Genomic DNA, 25,333 nt, shown 5'->3' with positions numbered 1-25,333 from the left:
CTAAAAGGGTTTACTCTTCACCACTCTATTTGCACTTCAAAACCCCGTTAGTCCTTCAGTTAAACCCCAGGGCTGTACCATTTCAATAATAAGAGAGGTGGCCAGTGGTGATTTATCTCCCATTTGGCTTCTGGACAGAGCTGTAATGTCTAGGAAGCTTCCCTTCCCTGACTGGATCCCTCCCCCAAGTCTCCACCTTAATTTGTGCAGCCTTGGGTCTGCAATACCTTAGAAACAATTCATGTGCCCCTTTTCCAATCAGATGCAGGAACACTCTGTACTCAAGATTTGGGTACATTTTCTCAGCAATGATTTCACAAAATGGCATGCTGCTGAGTAATCAGAGCATGGCAAATACCAGCTTAAATTTCAGATTCTCTTTGTTATAAGTTAGAGCAGAAAAGAAACTTCCTTAACTGTAGCCTCTCTCCTCTCACATACGTTATCGGAACTTCATAAGCTTTTCCCAGTGTATACTTTGATATCCTTTATGTTTTGGACCACACTAGCCAATATCCTTCAGTGTGGTACTCATCTAAATTTAAATCTTTGCATTGTAAAATACCTTAACAAATCCAAAAAAGTGGAGATTTCATAGGTCACAGACTCCTGGGTCAAAAAGACCTAAAAATAGATAACAGACCACCACGACTTAACTGATTTATTCTACCCTTGTTATCCAATATGTACTGTAACTGTCGTCACATACACTCACCAATTTTCCAACAATGTCAACAGTTATTTAAATGGAAATATAGATCCCAAAAGTCACCAAATGTGAAACACAGTGAAATCATTCTTTAAAAATGGAGGATATTTTATCACTCAGCATGACTTATCTATTTCATAATTATGTTCATTTGCTTTCTAAAATGGAAAGAGAATAAAAAGCATGTATAACCTTTTCTCTACGTATTCAATTTTTTGTTTTATTTAAATTAGAGGAGTTTTTCTAATTGAGTCTGATAAATTCTATCTGAATGTCACATTAACACTTTGCACCAAATGATTCAACTATAGTAATCTAATTTTACTAGTTGAAAATGTTCAAGCTATTTCACTAAATTCATAAGTTTAGAGACTCCATGGGCAAAGATAAATGTATTTCATTTAATCCTAATATCAGTCACCGGGCACAGTGGCTCGTGCCTGTAATCCCAGCACTTTGGGAGGCCGAGGTGAGTGGATCACGTAAGGTCAGGAGTTTGAGACCAGGCTGGCCCACATGACGAAACGCCATCTCTACTAAAAATACAAAAAAAAAAATTCGCTAGGTGTGGTGGCAAGCACCTGTAATCCCAGCTACTTAGGAGGCTGAGGCAGGAGAACTGCTTGAACCCGGGAGGCGGAGGTTGCAGTGAGCTGAGATCGTGTCACTGCACTACAGCCTGGATGACAGAGTGAGACGTCGTCTCAAAGAAATAATAATAATAAAACCAAAACCAAAACCCTAATATCAGTTAAGAAAGCTTAAAAATAAGAAAAATAAATATATGACTGAGAGTTTAAAATACAAGAAATATAATATAACTCTTTGTCAACTGAAAGAATTATTCACAATTTTGGAAGTATTTATCAATAAAAGTTATATTTCTTCCATTAAAAAATACACCACAAACATCCTTATACCACATTAGCAAATGTTTTTCATTTTCAGAGCCCTAAATACCACAAATTCCAGAAAAAACAACCCTTCTACCAAATTACTTTATTGCATACAACCAGATCAGTGACTCTCAGATTTATATTTGAGATGACACAAATATCTAAACTGGCATTAGTAACAATATTCAAGAAAATGAATTTCTTAACCTACTTCATGAAAACAACCATAACAAAAAGAAGCTTTCCTCAACAGTCAACAAGAGTAATTGATGTACCACAGAGGAAATATCCAATCTTCATTAAATATTTATTCAGTGCAATAGACTGTTAGGTGCTATTTAGACCTCAAAGAAGAAGCAGTTCCTGTCTGGTAGGAATCAAGTCTTAGGAGAACTGAATGGAGATGAGACGCGGTTCCTCAAGTCATGACACTATACTTCAAAATGATAATGCTAAAAACTGGAAATGTGCTATAAAATGTATATTATCACTTTGAAGTCTAATACCAAAGAAAGTGATACGTAAGGGAATACTAACTTGAATAAGACTTGACTGAGTAGTTCTTGATTTTATTTTATTTTTTTGAGATGGAGTCTCATCCTGCCACCCAGCCTGGAGTGCAATGGCACAATCTTGGCTCACTGGAACCTCCACCTCCTGGGTTCAAATGATTCTCCTGCCTCAGCCTCCGAAGTAGCTGGGATTACAGGCGCCCGCCACCACGCCCAGCTAATTTTTGTATTTTTAGTAGAAATGGGATTCCACCATGTTGGCCAGGCTGGTCTCGAACTCCTGACCTCATAATCCGCCTCGGCCTCCCAAAGTTCTGGGATTACAGGCGTGAGCCATTGTGCCCAGCCCCTGATTTCTTACTAATGTAGCACGAAAATATTTGGATGCTCAAGATGTGCAGTTCCCAAATCTGCCCCTGAATAACCATGGCCAAGACACCTATCTTCCCTGGGCTGCCGTTTCCTTATCCATAAAATGAAGATAAAAGTAATACACTTCTAGATTGAAAACATTTATGGTGGTCTCTGCAGATGACATGATCTTGTACATAGAAAACCTTAAGACTCCACCAAACAACTGTTAGAACAAATAAACGAATTCAGTAAAGTTGATACAAAATCAGCATTTCTTTTTTTTTATTCCGTGAAGTTATTATCTTTTCATTTTATTTCAACAGTTTTTGGTGAGCAAGTAGTTTTTGGTTACATAAATAAGTTCTTTAGTGGTGATTTCTGCGATTTCGGTGCACCCGTCTCCTGAGCAGTATACACTGTACCCAATGTGTAGTCTTTTATCTTTCACCCCCACTCCCAACCTTTCCCCCAAAGTCCATTATATTATTCTTACACCTTTGTGTCCTCACAGCTTAGCTGACACTTATAAGTGAGAACAGGCCAGGCGTGGTGGCTCATGCCTGTAATCCCAGAGCTTTGGGAGGCCGAGGTGGGCGGATCACGAGGTCAGGAGATCAAGACCATCCTGGCTAACACAGTGAAACCCTGTCTCCACTAAAAATACAAAAAATTAGCCAGGTGTGGTGGCAGGTGCCTGTAGTCCCAGCTACTCAGGAGGCTGAGGCAGGAGAATCGCTTGAACCCAGGAGGCGGAGTTTGCAGTGAGCCGAGATCTCACAACTGCACTCCACTCCACTCCAGCCTAGATGACAGAGCAAGACTCCGTCTCTAAATAAATAAATAAATAAATAAATAAAGAGAAGATACAATAACTGTTTTTCCTCAAAACTCACCATTTCTATATGCTAACCACAAATTATCCAAAAAAGAAATGGAAAAAAATCTTATTTATAATAGCTACAAAATAAAAAAAAATTTAGGAATACATTTAACCAAGGAGGTGAAAGATCTGTACACTGAAAACTATAAAACATTAATTGAAGACACAAATAAATGGAAAGATATCTTGTGTTTATGGATTTAAAAAATGAATATTGTTTAAATGCCCATACTACCCAAAGCAGTCTTCAGATTCAATGCAATTCCTATCAAAATTCCAAGACATTTTTCTCAGAAATAGAAAAAATAATCATAAAAGTTATATGGAACAACAAAAGACCCCAAATAGCCAAAGCAATCTTGAGCAAAAAGAACAAAGCTGGAGGCATCATACTACCTGATTTCAATTATTTACTACAAAGCTATAATAATCAAAAAAGCATGGTACTGGCATAAAAATAGACCAATGGAACAGAACAGAAAGCCCCCAAAATTAATCCATGCATTTATGGTCAACTGATTTTCAAGAAAGAGGCCAAGAACACACAATGGGGAAGAACAGTCTCTTCAATAACTGATGCTTGGAAAACTGAATATTCAGGTGCAAAACAATGAAATTAGACCCTTACATCATTTAGAAAAATCAACTCAAAATGGACTTAAACATAAGACCTGAAGCTATAAAACTACTAGATGAAAACATGAGAGAAGCTCATGACATTGGTCTGGACAATGATTTTTTTGACTATGACTCCAAAAGCACAGGCAGTAAAAGCAAAAACAGACAAATGAGATTGCATCAAATTAAACAGCTTCTGCACAGCCAAGGAAACAATCAACAGGGCGAAGAGCCAACATACAGGATAGGAGAAAATACTTGCAAACCATACATCTAATTAGGGGTTAAAATCCAAACTATAAATAAGTAGGCTGGGCGCAGAGGCTCACGCCTGTAATCCCAACACTTTGGGAGGCCGAGGCAGGCGGATCACGAGGTCAGGAGATAGAAACCATCCTGGCTAACATGGTGAAACCCTGTCTCTACTAAAAATACAAAAATAGCCAAATGTCGTGGCATGCGCCTGTAGTCCCAGCTACTCGGGAGGCTGAGGCAGAAGAATTGCTTGAACCCAGGAGGCAGAGGTTGCAGTGAGCCGAGATTGTGCCACTGCGCTCCAGCCTGGGCAACAGAGCGAGACTCCATCTCAAATAAATAAATAAATAAATAAATTGATAAATAAATAAATAAATAAATAACTCAAGTAATTTAACAGTAGGAGAACAAATAACCCTAATTTTAAAATGGGCAAAGGACTTGAATAGCCATTTCTCAAAAAAAGACATACAAATCGCCAACAGTATATGAAAAAATGCTCAACTTCACTGATCATCAGGGCAACATAAATTAAAATCACAATGAGATATCACCTCACATCTGTTAGAATGGCTATAATAAAAAAGATGAAAGATAACAGGTGTTGGAGAGGATGTAGAAAAAAGGAAACCCTTGTACCACGTTGGCAGGAATGTAAATTGGTACAGCCGTTACAGAAAACAGTATGGAGGTTTCTCAAAAAATTAAAACCAGAACTACCATATGGTCCAGCAATTCCACTACTGGGTATGTATCCAAAAGAAATGATACTGGGATCCTGAATAAATATGTGCATCTCCCTGGTCACTACAGCATTATTCATAATAGCCAAGTTATGAAATCAACTTAAGTGTCCATCAACAGATGTATGTATAAGGAAAATGTGGTATATATACACAATGGAATACTATTCAGTCTTTAAAATGAATGAAATCCTGTTATTTGGAACAACATTGATGAACCTGAAGGATATTATATTAAGTGAAATAACCAGGCACAGAAAGACAAAAATACTGCATAATCTCAATTATATATGGAATCTAAAAAAGTCAAACTCATTGAAGCAGAAAGTCAAATGACAGTTATCAGGGGCTGGACTGGGAATAGGGTGAGATGTTGGTCAAAAGACACAAAATTTCAGTTAGATAGAAGGAGTAGGCCAGGTGCTGTGGCTAATGCCTGTACCTGCACTTTGGGAGGCTGAGGTGGGCGGATCACCTGAGGTTAGGAGTTCGAGACCAGCCTGGCCAACATGGTGAAACCCCATCTCTACTAAAAATACAAAAAAAAAAAAAAAAAAAAATTAGTTGGGCGTGGTGGCACATGCCTGTAATCCCAGCTGCTCGGGAGGCTGAGGCAGGAGAATTGCTTGAACCTGGGAGGTGGAGGTTGCAGTGAGCCGAGATCGTGCCACTGCACCCTAGCCTGGACAACAGAGCGAGACTCTGTCTAAAAAAAAAAAAAAGATAGAAGGAATAAGTTCAAAAGATCTATTGTACAATGTGGTGACTATAGTTAATGATGTAGTGTATGGCTGAAAATTGCTAAGAGAGGAGATTTTAAGGGTTCTCATAACAAACAATTTTAAAAGTGAAGTAATGAATATGTTAGCATGATTTAGTCATTCTGCAATGTATACATATTTCAAAACATCATATTGTAAGACATAAATATATATATACTTTTTTTATTTTTACTTTTTGAGATGGATTCTTACTCCAGCCCAGGCTGGAGTACAGTGGTATGATCTTGGCTCACTGCAGCCTCTGCCTCCCGGGTTCAAGCAATTCTCCTGTCTCAGCCTACCCCGTAGCTAGGACTACAGATGTGCGCCACCATGCCCACCTGATTTTTGTATTTTTAGTAGAGACGGGGTTTTACCATGTCAGCCAGGCTGGTCTCAAACTCCTGGCCTCAAGTTATCCACCTGCCTCAGCCTCCCAAAGTGCTGAGATTACAAGTGTGAGCCACTATGCCTGGCCTAATTTATATTTTTCAGTTAAAAACTATTTTAAAAAGAAAAAAGAAAACACTATGGTGGTGGGGGGGCAAGGAAGACATTCTATTCAAAATAGCAACAGAAAAATAATACTCAGGAACCATTTTAATGACAGCTATATGATATTATTTTTTAAGTTGCCAAACTATTTGGTGATTTAAGTGAAAATTTACACATTATAGACAAATATACTAGGTTTCTTAAAAGCCTAATCATTTTACATCGGGCATGGTGGCTCACGCCCGTAATCCCAACACTTAGGGAGGCCGAGGTGGGCGGATCACGAGGTCAGGAGATCGAGACCATCACATGGTGAAACCCCGTCTCTACTAAAAAATAGAAAAAATTAGCCGGGTGTGGTGGTGGGAGGCTGGGGAAGGAGAATGGCGTGAACCCAGGAGGTGGAGCTTGCAGTGAACCGAGACTGCGCCACTGCACTCCAGCCTGGGCGACAGAGTGAGACTCCATCTCAAAAAAAAAAAAAAAAAGAAGCCTAATTATTTTAAAAGTAAGTATTTCTCATACAAAATTATAAACAACACAATTCTAATTAAAATCTCAGTAGAATTTTTATGGAACTTTACAAAAACATTTATAAGTTCACAAGGAAGATAATTTAAGACAAGAAAAAAATCTTTTCAAGAAGATTATAAGGGGAGGTGAGTAAGAACCACATTAAACCATATTATAAAGGAAGAACTTTGGGTCAATAAATCCGTGTCACCAAATCCAGTGAACATTTTTCAGTTCTCATCTAACATGCCTTTGAGTAGATTTCTGAAACTTCCTTCCCTTCTGCTAGATTTCATCTCATTGCTTTTCTGGTTTTCCTGCATCCATAGGCTGCTTCTCAATTTCCTAAATGTTAGTGTTCCACAGGGTTTAGTCTGCGGTAGCTATCTTCCAAGGTGGACTCCAGTGATTCTTACTTCCTGTGAATCAAGGCTGACTTGTGTGATCAATAAAATATTGAACAAGAAGGCTGGGTGTGGTGGCTCACGCCTGTAATCCCAGCACTTTGGGAGGTCGAGGCAGGTGGATCACGAGGTTTGCCAGAACAGCCTGGCAAACACAGTGAAATCCCATCTCTACTTAAAATACAAAAATTAGCCGGGTATGGTGGCGCGTGCTGTAGTACCAGCTACTTGGGAGGCTAAGGCAGAAGAATTGCTTGAACTTGGGAGGTGGAGGTTACAGTGAGCCGAGACTGCACCACTGCACTCCAGCCTGGGCTTCAGAGTAAGACTCCACATCAAAAAAAAAAAAAAAAAAAAAAAATTTAACAAAAGACAGCATGTGGTTCCAAAGGTCATAGAGGATACTGCAGCTTCTGACTTGATCTCTTGGATCACTTTCTCTGAGGGAAGGCAGTCACCATGCTCTAAGGGCACTCAAGCAGCTCTGTGGAGAGACCTTCATGGGTTGGAACTGAGGCCTCTTCCCAAGAGCTGGTATCAACTTGTCTAATTGTCCTCCTTACCTCCTCTTTAGCACCTTCCAATCACTTCTCTGCATTACAATGCAAATGCAATCATGCTAACCCTTTGCTAAAAGCCTTCGAGATTTTACATTTCTCTCAGGAAAAAAATCAACATCCTAAGTATCCCTGCGCATCTCTCCAGCCTTATCTTGCAACGTTCTCTTCCTAAATGCTGTGTTCCAGCAACACTGATCAACCTTTAAATGCTTACATTCCCTCTGCCTGAAATACCACCCACCCCATCTTTTACTTTTGTCTATTTAAACTTCTTTCGCCCTTTAGATTTCAACTCAAGCATGGCTCCTAATGGCAGCCATCTTTGACTCCCTCCGTCCTTTGCTAAAAGCTCTCATAGAACCTTGTTCGTCTCCCTCCTAACAATTAACTTTTAAGCTGCACAATAATCTGTATGATTAATGTTTATCTTCCCTATTATATTCTAAACTCCATGAAAGCAAAAATTATGTTTTTCTGTTTTTGCCTATTACTGAAATCACAGCACCTACTGTAGTACCCACCAACATAAGAGGCACTCAAACTATTTTTTCAAACTTCTTGTTGTTGTTGAAAACTGGGTCTCAATATGTTGCCCAGGCTGGTCCCTAATAACTGGGCTCAAGCTATCCTCCCACCTCTGCCTCCCTAAGTGTTGGGACTGCAGGCATGAGCCACCATACCTGGGCAAAACTATTTTTTGAATAATAATCTAACGTATCAGATTGACACAAAATAAAAAGCTCAATGGTGACAGTCTGAAAGACTATTATTTATAAGAATTATTATGTGACAATTGAGGCATTATAAAATAATAAAGGGAAGGACAAATTACTCATTTAATGATCCTAAAATAATGATCAACAATTTTAAGAATAACAATTAAGAAAGAATTAATTTATAGGCTGGGTGCGGTGGCTCACACCTGTAATCCCAGCACTTTGAAAGGCCGAGGTGGGTGGATCACTTGAGGTCAGGAGTTCAAGACCACCCTGGCCAACATGGTAAAACCCTGTCTATATCAAAAAATACAAAAAAATTATCTGAGTGTGGTGGTATGCACCTATAATCCCAGCTACTCAAGAGGCTGAGGCATGAGGATCACTTGAACCCAGGAGGCAGAGGTTGCAGTGAGCCGAGATTGCACCACTGCACTTCATCCTGGGTGACAGAGAGAGACTCTGCCTCAAAAAGAAAAGAAAGAACTTATATGAGACACTAAAAATAAATTCGAGAGAATAAAAGATTAAATTTAAATGTCTATACATAAATACATTTACATGCCCATTCATATCAAACCATATAAAAACTAAGAGGAAGCAGAATTATTTATTACACTGATATATATCACATATATTACCAGCATTTATTATGTTATAGTGAAAGTTTAGCTTTCTTAACCTAGAAATCACAAAGGTTGACATAGTTGACTAGTGAAAATATAAAACATCTGTATATTACACATCTAAAACAAATAAAATGAAAAAAGAATCAGCTAAGAAAAATGTTCCTAATGAGGAGCTAATGTCTATTTTATATATAATAAAGTAAAACATTAATACCCCCACCCTTGAGAACAAATATTCCCTCAATAGAGAAATGGTTAAGCATATTCTAGTAACAGTAATAGCCGCTACTATTGAGTACCTGCCATGTACCTTGCACACCCTGTCTCAGTTAACACTTACAAATCCATCCGTAAGTGAAACACTATCATACTATATTTTTGACATAGATATGTATTTATAATATATGAAATGGAAAATATGTTATAAAAGCAATATGGTCCCATTTCTTTTTTTTTTTTTTTTTTGAGACGGAGTCTCACTTTGTCACCCAGGCTGGAGTGCAGTGGCGCAATCTCGGCTCACTGCAAGTTCCGCCTCCCGGGTTCACGCCATTCTCTTGCCTCAGCCTCCCGAGTAGCTGGGACTACAGGCATCCGCCACCACGCCCGGCAAATTTTTTTGTATTTTCAGTAGAGACGGGGTTTCACCGTGTTAGCCAGGATGGTCTCAATCTCCTGACCTCGTGATCCGCCCACCTCAGCCTCCCAAAGTGCTGGGATTACACGCGTGAGCCATTGTGCCTATATGGTCCCATTTCCATAAGGAAAAAATAATTTAATAAGATATAAATTCATACAGTGTGATATAATCACATTATGTGGGTGATGTGATTATAGAATATAAATTTTTTCCTTTATGCTCATTATTTTCCAATTTTCTACAATGAAATTGTTACTTTAAAAATATAAAAGCCATGTGCCAGTGGCTCATGCCTGTAATCCCTAGCACTTTTGGAGGCTGAGGCGGGTGGATTGCTTGAGCTCAGGAGTTCAAGTCCAGGCTGGGCAACATGGAGAAACCCTGTCTCTACTAAAAATATAAAAATTAGCCAGGCATGGTGGCATGCGCCTGCAATCACAGCTATTCAGGTGGCTGAGGCATGAGAATTGCTTGAACCCGGGAGGCGGAGGTTGCAGTGAGCCGAGATCTCACCACTGCACTCCAGCCTGGGCGACAGAGTGCCTAAAAAAAATATATATATATATATATAAAAAAGCACACTGCAAACTTAATTAAGCCCTGTATTTATTATTATTATTGCTAATACCATTATTGACTTTGGACATTTGCTACTGCAAAACATTGATGTTTTCATGACAAGTAATACCTTTTCACATCAGTAGGTTTATTGTAGATAAATGTACTGTGACAAGTACAGTTTATGGATGTTCGCATAGTAAAGACTATAAATATAACTTGTTTTTAATACCCCATCCATATATTATTTTTATCATAAGCCAATGAATTTGTTAAATTTATTTAAAATAGCTTGTGTGGCTGGGCGTGGTGGCTCACGCCTGTAATCCCAGCACTTTGGGAGGCAGAGGCGGGTGGATCACGAGGTCAGGAGTTTGAGACCAGCCTGGCCAACATGGTGAAACCCTGTCTCTACTAAAAATACAAAAATTAGCTGGGCGTGGTGGCACGTGCCTGTAATCCCAGCTACTCAGGAGGCTTAGGCAGAAGAATTGCTTGAATCCGGGAGGCGGAGCTTGCAGTGAGCCAAGATTGTGCCACTGCACTCCAGCCTGGGCGACAGATTGAGACTCTGTCTCAGAAAAAAAATAAATAAATAAAATAAAATAAAATAAAATAGCTTGCGTATGTGAAGCTTTGCAAAACTTTCCATGACCATACAGGAAGTAGTCTGAAACTGATACCCTGTACATGAAACACAAGTTTCACAACCTAGTGTTTGAAAACTTTCATTATCTTACCTTTCTGTGCCTACTGAAACTTATCACCCATCATACCCCAGAATGTAATATCTATTCCTTTCCATTTGATTTTATTGCCATCCCCAACAATAACAAGCCCATATCCATCTCTGTGCCTTTTTTTTTTTTTTTTTTTGAGATGAAGTCTCACTCTGTTCCCCAAGCTGGAGTGCAGTGGCACCATCTCGGCTCACTGCAACCTCTGCCTCCTGGGTTCAAGTGATTCTCCTGCCTCAGCCTCCCAAGGAGCTGGAACTACAGGAACGCGCCACCATGCCCTGCTAATTTTTGTATTTTTAGTAGAGACGGGGTTTCACTATGTTGGCCAGGCTGGTCTCAAACTCCTGATCTTGTGATTCACCTGGCTCGGCCTCCCAAAGTGCTGGAATTACAGGTGTGAACCATCACTCCTGGCCAACAGTTTTAATTTTTAAATAATTGAATTAACCAGTTTTCAAAATGTTAAGCAGTTGTGTAGAAACATCTACGTAAAGCAGTATTATATTTCCTAGAGGCTCTAAGAAAGCAAAACAGTAGAATACAGGGAGAAAGAGATAAGAAGGAAAAAAAACCTATTTGAATAAATGTTACATTTCACTTAAAAATAAATTAAACTTTTCCAATGTATTGATTATTTTGTAAGGGGAACAAAATATATATATTTCCACCTTACCCATTCTCTCTTGCTATTACAAAAGGGGCAGAAACTCAAACTCCCCCACCACCTCCACCTCCAAACAACAGAGAATGAGAATAAATAAGATGGGGTTGAAGTAGCCAGCAGGAATATGGCGTACGGGGTATGAAGGGAGAGATCTCAGATAAAAGTGTCAAACAGTTTTTTTCCAGCAAGGTTGTTTACGGATTTTCTCCCTGCATATCCCAAATTCCCACTACAATCTTTTCCCCACTTCTTATAGATGTTCTAACTTTCTTCAGTTCATTCCTGAAAAACATGGGATCCAATCAGTTGTTTCCTATCGTCTGTGCTGGTGACTCCTCCATCTACATCATTGCCCATCAAGTCTTTTCTGAGTTGCTGCTGCCAAGCTAGAAAAATCTAGGGAACATCATTTTTGTGTTCTGCCATCCCGTCAAACTCAATATGTCAACTCAACATGTTCAAAATATGTAAAACAGAAATTATTATTAAAGCAAAATCTAGTTGGGTGCAGTGGCTCACATCTGTAATCCCAGCACTTTGGGAGGCCGAGGCGGGTGGATCACCTGAGGTCAGGAGTTCAAGACACACCTGGCTAACATGGTGAAACCCTATGTCTACTAAAAATACAAAAAATTAGCTGGGCGTATTGGTGCGTGCCTGTAATCTCAGCTACTCGGGAGGCTGAGGCAGGAGACTCACTTGAACCCAGGAGGCAGAGGTTGCAGTGAGCTGAGATCACGCCATTGCACTCCAGCCTGGGCAACAGTGTAAGACTCTGCCTCAAAAAAAAAAAAAAAAAAAAGCAAAATCTATTCCATTTCCCTGATTTTATTATTTTATTCATGTATTCACCTAGAAACGACTGAGAACTGTGCTAGGAATGATGATAAAGGCAGTCTCTAATCTCAAAAAGAGTCCAATCTAGACATGAAGACAGATCTGTACATGTATAAATGTTCATTAGAAGTAGGAACAAAGTACTATAAAAGCTCAGAGGGTAGCAACTCTGAAGAAATAGAAACAACATCACACAAGAGGTGATATTTTGGGTGGTTTTAAAGCAGCAGTCCCCAACCTTTTTGGCACCAGGCACTGGTTTTGTGGAAGACAATTTTTCTACAGCCAAGGGTTGGGGGATGGTTTCACGGTGATTGAAGCCTATTACATTTATTGTGTACTTTATTTCTATTATTATTGCATTGGAATATATAACAAAATAATTATACAATGCACCATAATATAGAATCAGTGACAGCCCTGAACTTGTTTTTCTGCAACTAGATGGTCCCATCTGGTGGTGATGGAAGACAGTGACAGATCATCAGGCATTAGATTCTCATAAGGATCATGCAACCTAGATCCCTCACACACACAGTTCATGATAGGTTTTGGGAGTCTACGAGAATCTAATGCCGTCACTGATCTGACAGGAGGTGGCGCTCAGGTGGTAATGCTCACTTGCTCACGGCTCACATCCTGTTGTGCCGGCCCAGTTCCTAACAGGCCACATGGCCAGGGGACTGGGGACCCCTGCTTTAAAGGACAAAGTAGGAACCCATCAAATTAGGAGGACCTCACAGGTCAACAGAGCAGACTATCAAAGGCATAGTGTATTTTAGAAATACTAAAGTTAATTGTTGGGTGCATGATTTGGGGGATGGAGATTGAGTGGCAAGAGAAAAAAAAATTTAAAAAGTAAGTTGGGGCCAGTCTCTATAAGGAGCCTTATACACTAAATTAGGGATTTGAATATAATCCTAGAAGCAGGAGAAAGCCAATGGAAGTTTTCAAAAAAAAATTACATAATTAGATGTTTTAAAACATAAAAGGTAACTTTGGGAGTGTGAAAGCTTGATTAGAGACCAGATAAAAAGTTTGTGCAGGAGTCTAGGAAGAGGTGATGGAGGTCGCACATAATCAGGGGTGGAAGGAACAGAGAAGAGAAGCCCCTTCATTGTGCAGTGAGAAATTCAGGACTTGACTTCAGGATGTGAGGACTAAACAAGCAGTCCCTGGAGACAGAGGGCAGCCACAGAGATAGCCTCTATGGACACTGGGTTTTTTGTTGTTGTTCTTGTTTTGAGACAGGGTTTCACTCTGTCACCCAGGCTGGAGTGCAGTGGTGCAATCATGGCTCACAGCCACCTCCACCTCCTTGGCTTAAGTAATTGTCCCACCTCAGCCTCCTGAGTAGCTGGGACTACAGGTGCATGCCACCATGCCTGGCTGATTTTTAATTTTTTTTTTTTTTTCGAGACGGAGTCTTGCTCTGTTGCCCAGGCTGGAGTGCAATGGTGCGATCTCAGCTCACTGCAACCTCTGCCTCCTGGGTTCAAGCGATTCTCCTGCCTCAGCCTCCCGGGTAGCTGGGATTACAGCCACCTGCCACCATGCCTGGCTAATTTTTGTATTTTTAGTAGAGACAGGGTTTCACCATGTTGGCCAGGCTGGTCTCGAACTCCTGACCTCAAGTGATCCACCTGCCTCAGCCTCCCAAAGTGCTAAGATTACAGACATGAGCCACCGTGCCTGGCCTAATTTTTAAATTTTTTGTAGAGATGGGGTCTCACTATGTTACCCAGGCTGGTCTCAGACTCCTGGGATCAAGTGATTCTCCCACCTAAGCCTGCTAAAGTGCTGGGATTACTGGCATGAGCCACCATGCCCAGCTGCTATGGGTACTGGTGAGATTACCTGGTGACTGCCTAGGTAGGAGAAGTATGTGGAATGAGAGAGGGTCCAGGAGGAAACCATGAGAAACACTGTCATTTAAGAGTCAAGCAGGCCGGGCGCAGTGGCTCATGCCTGTAATCCCAGCATGTTCGGAGGCTGAGGCAGGCGGAACACAAGGTCAGGAGATTGAGACCATCCTGGCTAACATGGTGAAACCCTGTCTCTACGAAAAATACAAAAAAATTAGCCGGGCATGGTGGCAGGCGCCTGTAGTCCCAACTACTCGGGAGACTGAGGCAGGAGAATGGCGTGAACCCGGGAGGCGGAGCTTGCAGTGAGCCGAGATTGCGCCACTGCACTCCAGCCTGGGCGACAGAGCAAGACTCCGTCTCAAAAAAAAAAAAAAAGAGTGAAGCAAAGGAAGAGTAAAACCAGCAAAGCAGATGGAGAAGGAGCAGCAGAAGCAGGAAGGGAGCCAGGAGCAGAACAGTGTGGTGAAAGCTGAGGGACAAGAGAATCTGTAGAAATGGAAGGTGGTAGACAGTTATAGTTGTTGTTGGTTTTCTTCTTTTTTCTTTTCTTTTTTTTTTTTTTTTTGAGACGGAGTCTCGCTCTGTCGCCCAGGCTGGAGTGCAGTGGAGCAATCTCAGGCTCACTGCAACCACCACCTCCTGGGTTCAAGCAATTCTCCTGTCTCAGCCTCCCTAGTAGCTGGGACTACAGGCACCCACCACCACGCCCAGCTAATTTTTATATTTTTAGTAGAGATGGTGTTTCACCATATTGGTCAGGCTGATCGGTGGTGGACAGTTTTAAAAGGTAGGAGAAATCAAATAGGATCAGGAATGAAAATGTCCCATGGCATGTGATTAGCCTTTCTTTTCTTTTTCTTTTATTTTATTATTATTATACTTTAAGTTTTAGGGTACATGCGCACAATGTGCAGGTTAGTTACATATGCATACATGTGCCATGCTGGTGTGCTGCACCCATCAACTCGTCATTTAGCATTAGGTATATCTCCTAATGCTATCCCTCCCGTGATTAGCCTTTCAAGAAGCAAGTGTGGTGAAAAAGGGTGGAAATAGGTTGATAATTGTAAGAAAGGTACAATGGCAGGAAGAAATAATTAGAAGGAGGGATGCTTACAGGATGAGGTTCTTTCCTTAAAGAAAAGGAAGAGGTGATGACTAATGGAATAAGGTTCTAGAGGGGGCAGAGGAGAGAGAGAGAACAAGGATGGAAGCCACACATTGATAGCAGAAGCACGGGACAGGACCGAGGCTCCCTGATGATAGCAGAGATGCTTTATCAGTCTTGCACTATTACCTCCAAATGTTATGCCAAGAAGAAAGAAACTTCTAACTTGCTGTTTCAGGTTTCCTGTCATTTGCAGACAAATGTAAACCTAATTAGGACAGGAGAAAGGGCTGTGGAAAGAAGAAGAATAACCAGAAACCTCTTAAAAACATGAAGACATGAAATAGCACAGTATGTCCAGAAGATAAGACCAAGACCAAGTAATCTTGTTCTAGACTCCCAAATGTGAGAGAGGGCATGTTCGGAAAGAAAGATGGAAATGTAGCCCAGGTCTGAATTGCTGAGACTAGATCCTGTAGATAAAAGATAGCCGTGAATGGGTGTTAAGCAAAGAAATGACATGTTCGCATTTTAGCTTTGAACGGATTTCCCCAGTGGCAATCTGGTAGGGGCTTGTGAGGAAGTAAAACAGGATGCAGGGAGAGTGTTTAGAAACTTCTACTATAGTCCTAGTGAGTGGTCATGATAGCCTGTGTGGGTGCAGTTATGGGAGGGTTACAGAGGGTGGGATGAGCCTGGGAAATATTTAGGAATTAAATCAGTGGGAATTAGTGATTGATGACATGGGGAAGTAATTCAGGAAGACGTCTAGGTCTCTGCCTTGCATTGCTTCTTTTCTCCATCCCTATTGTCAGTAGCCTTATCTAGGCTTGCCGCTACCTCATTTTCTCATTCAACAAGTATTTAGTGAGTGCCTTCTTTGTGTCAGGTCTGGCAGATACAGAAGTGAGTGAGTCAGAAATGATCTAAATGATCTCTGCTCTACTTGATCTTAGTTAGGAATACCTATGATGACTGCTTCATATGTGAGATCTCATTTAATCCCCAGAATACCCTGTAAGTAGTTTTTTTTTTTTTTTTGAGATGGAGTCTCACTCTGTCCCCAAGGCTGAAGTGCAGTGGCATGATCTCAGCTCACTGCAACCTCCACCTCCCAAGTTCAAGCTATTCTCCTGCCTCAGCTTCCTGAGTACCTGGGATTACAGGCACATGCCACCATGCTTGGCTCATTTTTGTATTTTTAGTAGAGATGGGTTTCACCATGTTGGCCAGGCTGGTCTCGAACTCCTGACCTCAAGTGATCCACCCACCTCGGCCTCCCAAAGTGCTGGGATTACATGTGTGAGCCACCGCGCCTGGCCTGTAAGTACTATTATGGTCTCCATCTTTCAGAAAAGGTAACCCAGTCTTAGAAAGTTTAATAATTGGCTCAAGGTCACACAGCTGACTGATAAGTGATGGTGCCAGGAATCAAACACAGATCCATCATACTTCAAAAGCCATGTTTTTAATCACTTGACAATGCTATTTCTCACGCAACTATATACAATGTGTTAAAGACTACGGCAAGGATTACTGCAGCCTCCTACCTGGACATGGCATGTTCCAGCCAGAGTAGTTCTTTTTTCAGGCAAACTGGGGTGGATGATGGTACCTTCTCTGATTCAGGGAATTCTGAGAAAGAAGGTGAGATTTCTGGACAGAAGGTGATCCATTCAGTTCTTAGACACGTGGGTTTCAAAATGGCTGTGAAACAGCCAAATGGAAATATCCAGCAGTAATCTAATAGGGTCTGAAGTGCAAGGGAACCCAGGGTTGGAGATAAAGAACTTGGCTTCACTAGTATTTAGGGTCAGCTAAAGTCAAGGCAATTAATGGGACTCTTCAGGGATTCCTAGAAGTGAGAGGAGCAGCCTGCTGAGAAAGGGGCAGGTGGGTACAGGCTTGAAGAGAGTGGAATAGATTTGGAATAACTGATTAGATAAAAAGGAAAGGAACTCAGCCAAAGGCAGTCAAAGATATAAGTAGGTAGCATTTAGGGATAGGGACAATGAATTTAGAGTGATCTCAGTCTGCAATGATGAGGGATTTTCTCCAGTAGCAATCACCAACTCAAGAATAGGAACACTGGCCAGCATTTTACTGTAAGTTCCTTTCATTTCTTACAGTCTGATTTAAGACTGCCTGTGAGTTCCCACACGACCCTGAATTTACCCTGAACCAGCTATTAAACACCTGGCCTATGAAGTTGTATTAAAATCCATCTTTCCTTTAGATTTTGCAATCTTTAGAGTCACAGTTTGTGTTTTATTCATTTGTATTCCCACTAACTCACACAGTACCACTTGTATACTTGTTTTATTTCCAGATTAGACTGTAAATTCCCAGAGGGGAGGAACTATAGTTTCAACACCTTTGCAGGAGCCATCACCTCAGTACAACATCTGTGAGATCGGATTGACTTTACGCTGTCAGTTGCAAGGGAGAAACAAGCCAAATGTCTAACACTATCAAGCAGTTTTTTTTTTTTTTTGAGACAGAGTCTTGCTCTGTCGCCCAGGCTGGAGTGCAGTGGCACAATCTCGGCTTACTGCAACCTCCACCTCCCGAGTTCAAGCGATTCTCCTGCCTCAGCCTTGCGAATAGCTGGGACTACAGGCGCCTGCCACCAAGCCTGGCTAATTTTTGGTATTTTTCGTAGAGACGGGGTTTCACCATGTTAGCCAGGATGGTCTCGATATCCTGACCTCGTGATCCACCCGCCTTGGTCTCCCAAAGTTCTGGCATTACAGGCGTGAGCCACCGCACCCAGCCTCAAGCAGTGATTTTTAAGTGTTCAGACTTGGAATTAACAATCCAGGCTGGGCATGGTGGCTCACGCCTGTAATCCCAACATTTTGGGAGACTAAGGCAGGTGGACTGCTTGAGGTCAGGAGCTCAAGACCAGCCTGGCCAACACGGTCAAACTGGTCTCTACTAAAAATACAAAAATTAGCCAGGCATGGTGGTACAAGCTTGTAGTTCCACCTACTCGGGAAGCTGAGGTGGGACATGCCTGTAGTCTCAGTTACTTGGAAGGCTGAGGTGGGGGAATCACTTAAATCCTGGAGGCAGAGGTTGCATTGAGCCAAGACAGTGCCACTGCACTCCAGCCTGGGTGACAGAGCGAGACTCTGTCTCAAAAAAAAAAAAAAAAAAACAACAAAACAAAAAACTCTCTTCTTAACCTTCTGCTCCCTGTGTTTCATTAAGAGGTAGCGAGGACATGTCCACCCTGGTATGTGGCCATTTTGTCCTTGGGGTTTGGGCTCTACTGGCAGCTCTATAAATTCTGTGACCAGGGACAAACTACTAAGCACTTCTGGGTCTCTTGATCCTCATTAGTAAAACTGAGTGGATTGAGCCCAATAATTGCTTATGCCCTCTCTTGTTGTATAATCCAAAGATGCCATGACCTTTGGGAGACCTTTAAACCATACCTGAGAACCACTGTCTTGTGAAGCACAATAATACATGGGCTCTGTGTTTCCCTACTAGAAATGGGCAAATTCCTGTCTCTATAAAACTGGGTTATAATCTAGAGATCATAGCATTTCTAAAATGAAGACACTAACATTTTATATTTATTGCTTTGACAGCTAGGCAAGACATTTTATCAGATACAAGGTTGTTTTTCAATGGTAGGTTTACCCACAAATCCAGTCAGGGCACTTTAGTTCACTATGGTAGTAGAAAAGAAAGCTAGAAGAATATAAAACATCATCTTGGCTCTTATATGTACCTTGCTAACTAACCCCCCCCCCTTTTTTTTTTCCAGATAAGAAACCAAAAGGTGTCCATGACTTAAGTACTAAATGGCAAGGCTGGAACCAGAATCCAAGTTGCCCAGTCACACAGTTTTTATTTTTTAAATAACCAAATTGGTCAAAAATCTTCCTCAAAGACAAAAACAGATGAAGGTAAAATGCCAATTGGTTAAGTTTAAACAGAGACTTCACTTTGTTCTTTTCAGGTTCAATAATAATTCTAGTGATTAGCATGAGGGGCTGGCAGATGAAACATTCTGACTCCTAAACAAAGATATTTATATTTTTGTATGGTGGTTAGTAAATCAATTGTAAAAATTATATGGAAAACAAGGAGAATTAGAAAACCCAGAGCACAATTTCCTCTACTCTTTTGGGGGACAGATGAAAAAAACAAAACGAAATCCCTGTGGCTACCTTCATTAGCAGCCAGGGTGGTGAGTCCCATTGTAAATCTCACTTATAAAGGCTCATGGCTACCTGCAGAGCCTAAGAGTACAAATCACATTAGTGAAGACACCAGATGACCAAAGGAAGCAGTGAGCGTCTGGTAAAGCTAGTAAACAAAAGGCAGCATTCCAGATGAATGCCATTGCTAGAGCCTGCATTGTAAAATGCTTGGATTTGAGAACCCTAAAGCAGATTAGCTTAAAGCAACAAAAGATTCAAATAAGATACAAAGAACTCATTTTGGCACATTAAGAAATTGTCTTCATTAGATCATCAGGTGCTTAAGTGTAATTATTACAGAAAAAAAAATCCCATCTAAGTTGTGTTTGAGGCAGTGAAGCCTAGAACAAGGACCTAAGGATGGTTCTTGAATATAACATGTTCATGACCAAAATTCACGAACCAGACACAGTGGCCTTTTTCTCTTTTAATCTTCTTAATATTTTAAAGGTCTGTAATGACATTAAAATTTGTTGTAGACATCATTTCAACATTCAGTCCATGATGATGGACTGAACATCAATTCAGGCCATCAATCAGTCTGAAATTTTACAAATGCATTTAGAGACCCTATAAGCACATAGGCAAAAACGGCTGCAATAATTTAAATGCTAATCCTAAAACCCTAAAGCCAAAATTGAGGTTTAATAATGAAAACCTTTCCCCATAATTTCTATTTTCAGGAAATTAATTTCTCATCATATCTCCCCAGTTTTGTTTGATTATAACAATGGCCCCTCACCACCAACAAAAGCAGTTCAGCTGCCACTTTCCCTTTGAAAGGTACTCCCATTGTTTTGTCAAAGCCTAATAGGGTCATAAGCAAGGCTGCACTGACATGGAAGGAAAGACCTTACACCTAATGGACTGCTGTCAGCTGAAGCTTTCAGGCCAGGTGAAAGCTTTGACTTCATTTGTGTTCAAGCAGAAAAACACTAGAAAAATTCAGTCAGTATGAACTCCAAAATGCTTTTTGGCTTCACCACTCCTTTAGGTTTAAAAATTATAATAAGTAGCCAGGTGTGGTGGCTCACACCTGTAATCCCAGTGCTTTGGGAAGCTAAGGTGGGAGGATCCCTTGAGGCCAGGAGTTTGAGATCAGCCTGGGCAACACAGCAAGAACTTGTCTCTACAAAAGATTTAAAAAATTATCTGGGTGTGGTGGTGCATGCCGATAGTACATCCTGGAAGCTGAGGTGGAAAGATCCCTTGTGCCCAGGCTGCAGTGTGCACTTGCAATCACATTCGTTTGACAGAGGACAAGGGAAGTACAGAAATCAAGAAGCTTGTGGCTGAGTCATATTTCAAGATGATTGCAGATGAGAGGCACAGCTCTCCACCGCAAATTTTCAACTGGAGGAACCCTTGCCAGTGCTGTGGCCTCTCCTGTCTTTCCAGTTTTGTCACAAAGTCAAGTGGCAGATATCTATCCTATCAAGTCAGTGACTAGTACAAATTCTCAGATAGCTCCTTATTTGCTGACTGCAACACAGAGCGTCTCCTTCCATTTTCTCATCTACTCATTTCCTCTCTTCTTGGTAGCCAAGGCAGGACCAAAAATGGCCTGACCATTACTGCTCTGAAAGCCAAGACAGGCAGTGGTGATCATGCTTCACTACCTCATAATCATGTAGCTTGAGGCTAGTTATCTGTAAAATGGATATATCTCCTACTTCATAGTGTTACAGTAAAGACAATAATGTATGTGAAATACGTTGCATATATTAGGTATGCAACAAATGTTAACACTCCTCCTTATATAAATCCCTAACCATGGGAAGAACACACTTCTCTACTTTATAGAATTCTTTCATGTATATTATTAATATCTTGGTTAGGGCCGGGTGCGGTGGCTCAACGTCTGTAATGCCAGCAATTTGGGAGGCCCAGGCGGGTGGATCTTGAGGTCAGGAGTTCAAATCCAGCCAGGCCAACATGGTGAAACCCCGTCTCTACTAAAAATACAAAAAAATTAGCCAGGCATGGTGGCGTGCGCCTGTAATCCCAGCTACTCAGGAGGCTGAGGCAGGAGAATCACTTGAACCCAGGAGGCAGAGGTTGCAGTGAGCTGAGATTGTGCCATTGCACTCCAGCCTGGGCAACAGAGCAAGACTCTGTCTCAAAAAAAAAAAAAAAAAAAGAAAGAAAAAATCTTGGTTAATCTTTATAAAATTACCACACTCATAAGTAGCCAAATACTGATACTCAAATGCATGTCCTCTGACTCCAAAACCAGTGTGTTTTTTTTGTTTGTTTGTTTTTTGAGAAGGAGTCTCGCTCTCTTGCCCAGGCTGGAGTGCAGTGGCACAATCTCAGCTCACTGCAAGCTCCACCTCCGGGGTTCACACCATTGCCCTGCCTCAGCATCCTGAGTAGCTGGGACTACAGGTGCCCACCACCACGCCCGGCTAATTTTTAAAAATATTTTTAGTAGACACGGGGTTTCACCATGTTAGCCAAGATGGTCTCAATCTCCTGATCTTGTGATCTGCCTGCCTCAGCCTCCCAAAGTGCTGGGATTACAGGCGTGAGCCACCGCGCTTGGCCCCAATGTTTTTCTATTGTGCTGCAATGAGGGGTTGTGGTAGTGGGACCACAATTATATTCCTGTAGCATCAGATCCTGCGGGTGGGGATGAGGAGCATGGCCTGAGCCGGGAGGGATCTTAGAAGCAAACAAATGAAGCAAAAATAGAGACACAAATAAACCCATACCACTTAGGTAGCTGCCAGAGAGGTGAGGTGGACTTGGGGTTTGTCAATAAAGCATCCACGGTAAAAGGTAATCAGAATAAAAGTGAAAACAATTGTATTGTTGTAGGTTCTAGATCTTTATAAGAATGTTATTATTTTAGGTTGCTCAAAAAAATCCTTATGAACACAACAGACCCAACAACATGTTATCTTAGTCTAAGGTTGAGAGAGGTTTCCTAATTGTCATTAGACATAACCAATGTCTAAATTAACCAAAAATTTATAAACAACATCTCAGAACTGCATTGAAAGCTTTGAACACTTTGCTTCACTTAATTCTTATAATGACATTATGAGATAGAGCCTTTCATTCATTATATGAGAAAACAGACTCTAAAAGGTTGAGTGACTTGTTCAAGAAAGTTAGCAGTGCTAAGATTCAAACCTATATCTTTTAAACTCTATCATGTGCTTTTCAGGCTAAGCTACACTGAATTCCCCATAGTCACAGAAAAGAATATGTAAAATGGTCCAAACTGTAATCAAAATTGTTAATCAAAATTCAAGGGAGAAATAACTAATGCTATGTTGGTTAAACATGATTTTACTTACGCAGATTGGGGTCAGACTGACAGCCTAAAACTGGCTTAGAATTGAAGAAACAATATGGGATTCCTAGTCCACTCTTACATGATTCTATACAATCAAATACATTCTGACTCCACTATGTGCCTTTTAAATTTCAACTTTTCTAATAAGATAATTTTTTTTTTTTTGAGATGGAGTCTGGCTCTGTCACCCAGGATAGAGTGCAGAGGTGCGATCTCGGCTCACTGCAACCTCTGCCTCCTGGGTTCAAGCAATTCTCCTGCCTCAGCTTCCTGAGTAGCTGGGATTACAGGCGCCTGCCACCATGCCCGGAATTTTTGTATTTTTAGTAGAGACGGGGTTTCGCCATGTTGGCCAGGCTGGTCTTGAACTCCTGACCTCAGGTAATCTGCCCACCTCGGCCTCCCAAAGTGCTAGGATTACAGGCATAAGCCACTGTGCCCGGCCTAGTAAGATAAGTTTAAAACCTAACTCAGACTGATAATTTTTGATCCACGGACATGATCCTCACTCTCCTTTATAACGTTTCATTCTGTTATCTGCCTTGGGAAAGTCTTTGTTGAGAAGTAAAATATAAGGAACCTCCTAAAGGAGTTGAGATATGTAGGCTGGCGGCTTAAGTTGAAAAACAACTTATTTTTATTTTGGGGTAAAAAGTGAAGAAACACAGGAGAATCCTAGGAAGAAACAGCATGGAGAAACAAGTGATCATAGCTGTGGATGAAGACAATCAACAGACAAGTGAGGTGGAGTGGGTCAGCCCTGAGGCCTGGTGCCCAGAGATAGGCTCTGCAAGTCATTTTGCTGGCTGACAGTGATGGTGGTGGTAGAAAGTGCTGAATGATAAACTGGAGTAGCAAGGAAGAATAGAACAGATATTTCCATTTGTTTCAGCAACGGCTACAGCCTGGGCTATATTTGATCTGAATATAACAAAATAGAAAATCTCTTTGGAATTACTACTGATTTTCCCTGATGTGACTGGTGTGGCCAATGAAACACCCTTTACATTCAGAATTTTAGATCAGTGTTTCTCACAAAGTTTAGCTCAAGGACTGCATCAGCATTACCTGAGGAACACTGTTGCCATGTAGAGCTCTTATTCCCTCTTAGAGATTCATGAGTCAGTGGGTCTAGGAAAGGACTCAGGAGTTTGCATTTTGAACACCCCAGAAAGGGTTGATGGATTAAGCAAATAGGCAGCCCTAAGCTTGACTCTATGACATTAGAGTTTGAAAAACCACTTATTTGGATTAAGAGAGAGATCAAAATTGTGTATAATTATTAAATGGGATACTTATTTGTAAGGATTAACCAAACATATTAAAAAGAAAGGAGAAAAAAAGAATTTTTTTTTTTTTTTTTTTGAGACAGTCTTGCTCTGTCACCCTGGCTGGAGTGCAGTGGTGCGATCTCAGCTCACTGCAAGCTCCGCCTCCCAGGTTCATGCTGTTCTCCTGCCTCAGCCTCCCGAGTAGCTGGGACTACAGGCGCCCACCACCACGCCCAGCTAATTTTTTGTATTTTTTAGTAGAGACGGGGTTTCACCGTGTTAACCAGGATGGTCTCGATCTCCTGGCCCCGCCTCGGCCTCCCAAAGTGCTGGGATTACAGGTGTGAGCCACCGCACCCGGTGAAAAAAAAGAATTTTTAAAAAGACCTCTCACTGTCTGACTTTAGGACTAGATAGTTGACTGCTCTGTGCTTCCATCTCCTCCTTCAGAAAATGGAAACAAATCAGTTATGGTGCCTCCTAAGCCCCTTGCCATTCTATGGTTCTGGTCACAAAGCGCTCAGAATTCCTCAAGAAGGGTGCCTACAAGCACCAGAGAGTTTCAAAAGGCCATTTTGCCATGACAGCAGCAACGGGTCCTGGGATGAGCATCACGTCCACTCTCCACTACTTCTTGGATGCCTGTAGCATTTGACCTTTACCTTTTCCTCTCAGGCTAGCACTATCATGGAACAAGAATACTAAACAAAATTAAACACTGTTTATCAACTAGGCTCTTTATTATAAAACATAAAAAAAAATCAAAACACTAAAAACAAACGGCAAAAGAATCCCAACAGCTTCATCAGAAATAAAGCCTCACAAAATCACTGAGATTCAACAGTATGCTTAGGATCTGAAGAAAAAGGGATTCCTCCAAGTTTTATATTCTACTTTTTCTTCTAAAATGGCTTTTAACCAAGATTTCAATAATCATCACTGGATCCTGCATTACATGAAGGGTATGTGTTCCTAAAGAACACTGTGGAATGTTCAACTATGTAATAAGACATATGAAGTCTGTGGAATTTTGAGGTTAAGGAGGCTGCAAATGATACTTGACACCCTCATTTCATGGAAA

General features: G+C 41.1%; 1 protein-coding gene across 10 annotated transcripts in view; it reads right to left on the bottom strand.

The window, feature by feature from the left end:
* The window catches only part of GREB1L (GREB1 like retinoic acid receptor coactivator), a 287,707-nt gene that overhangs the window by 162,565 nt on the left and 99,809 nt on the right, over positions 1–25,333 (bottom strand). The window lies entirely within an intron of this gene.

Source organism: Pongo abelii, chromosome 17 (assembly GCF_028885655.2).
Source record: "Pongo abelii isolate AG06213 chromosome 17, NHGRI_mPonAbe1-v2.0_pri, whole genome shotgun sequence".
NCBI classification, from domain to species: domain Eukaryota; kingdom Metazoa; phylum Chordata; class Mammalia; order Primates; family Hominidae; genus Pongo; species Pongo abelii.
Note: the sequence above shows the minus strand (reverse complement) of the source record. Positions and strands in the feature narration are given on the sequence as shown.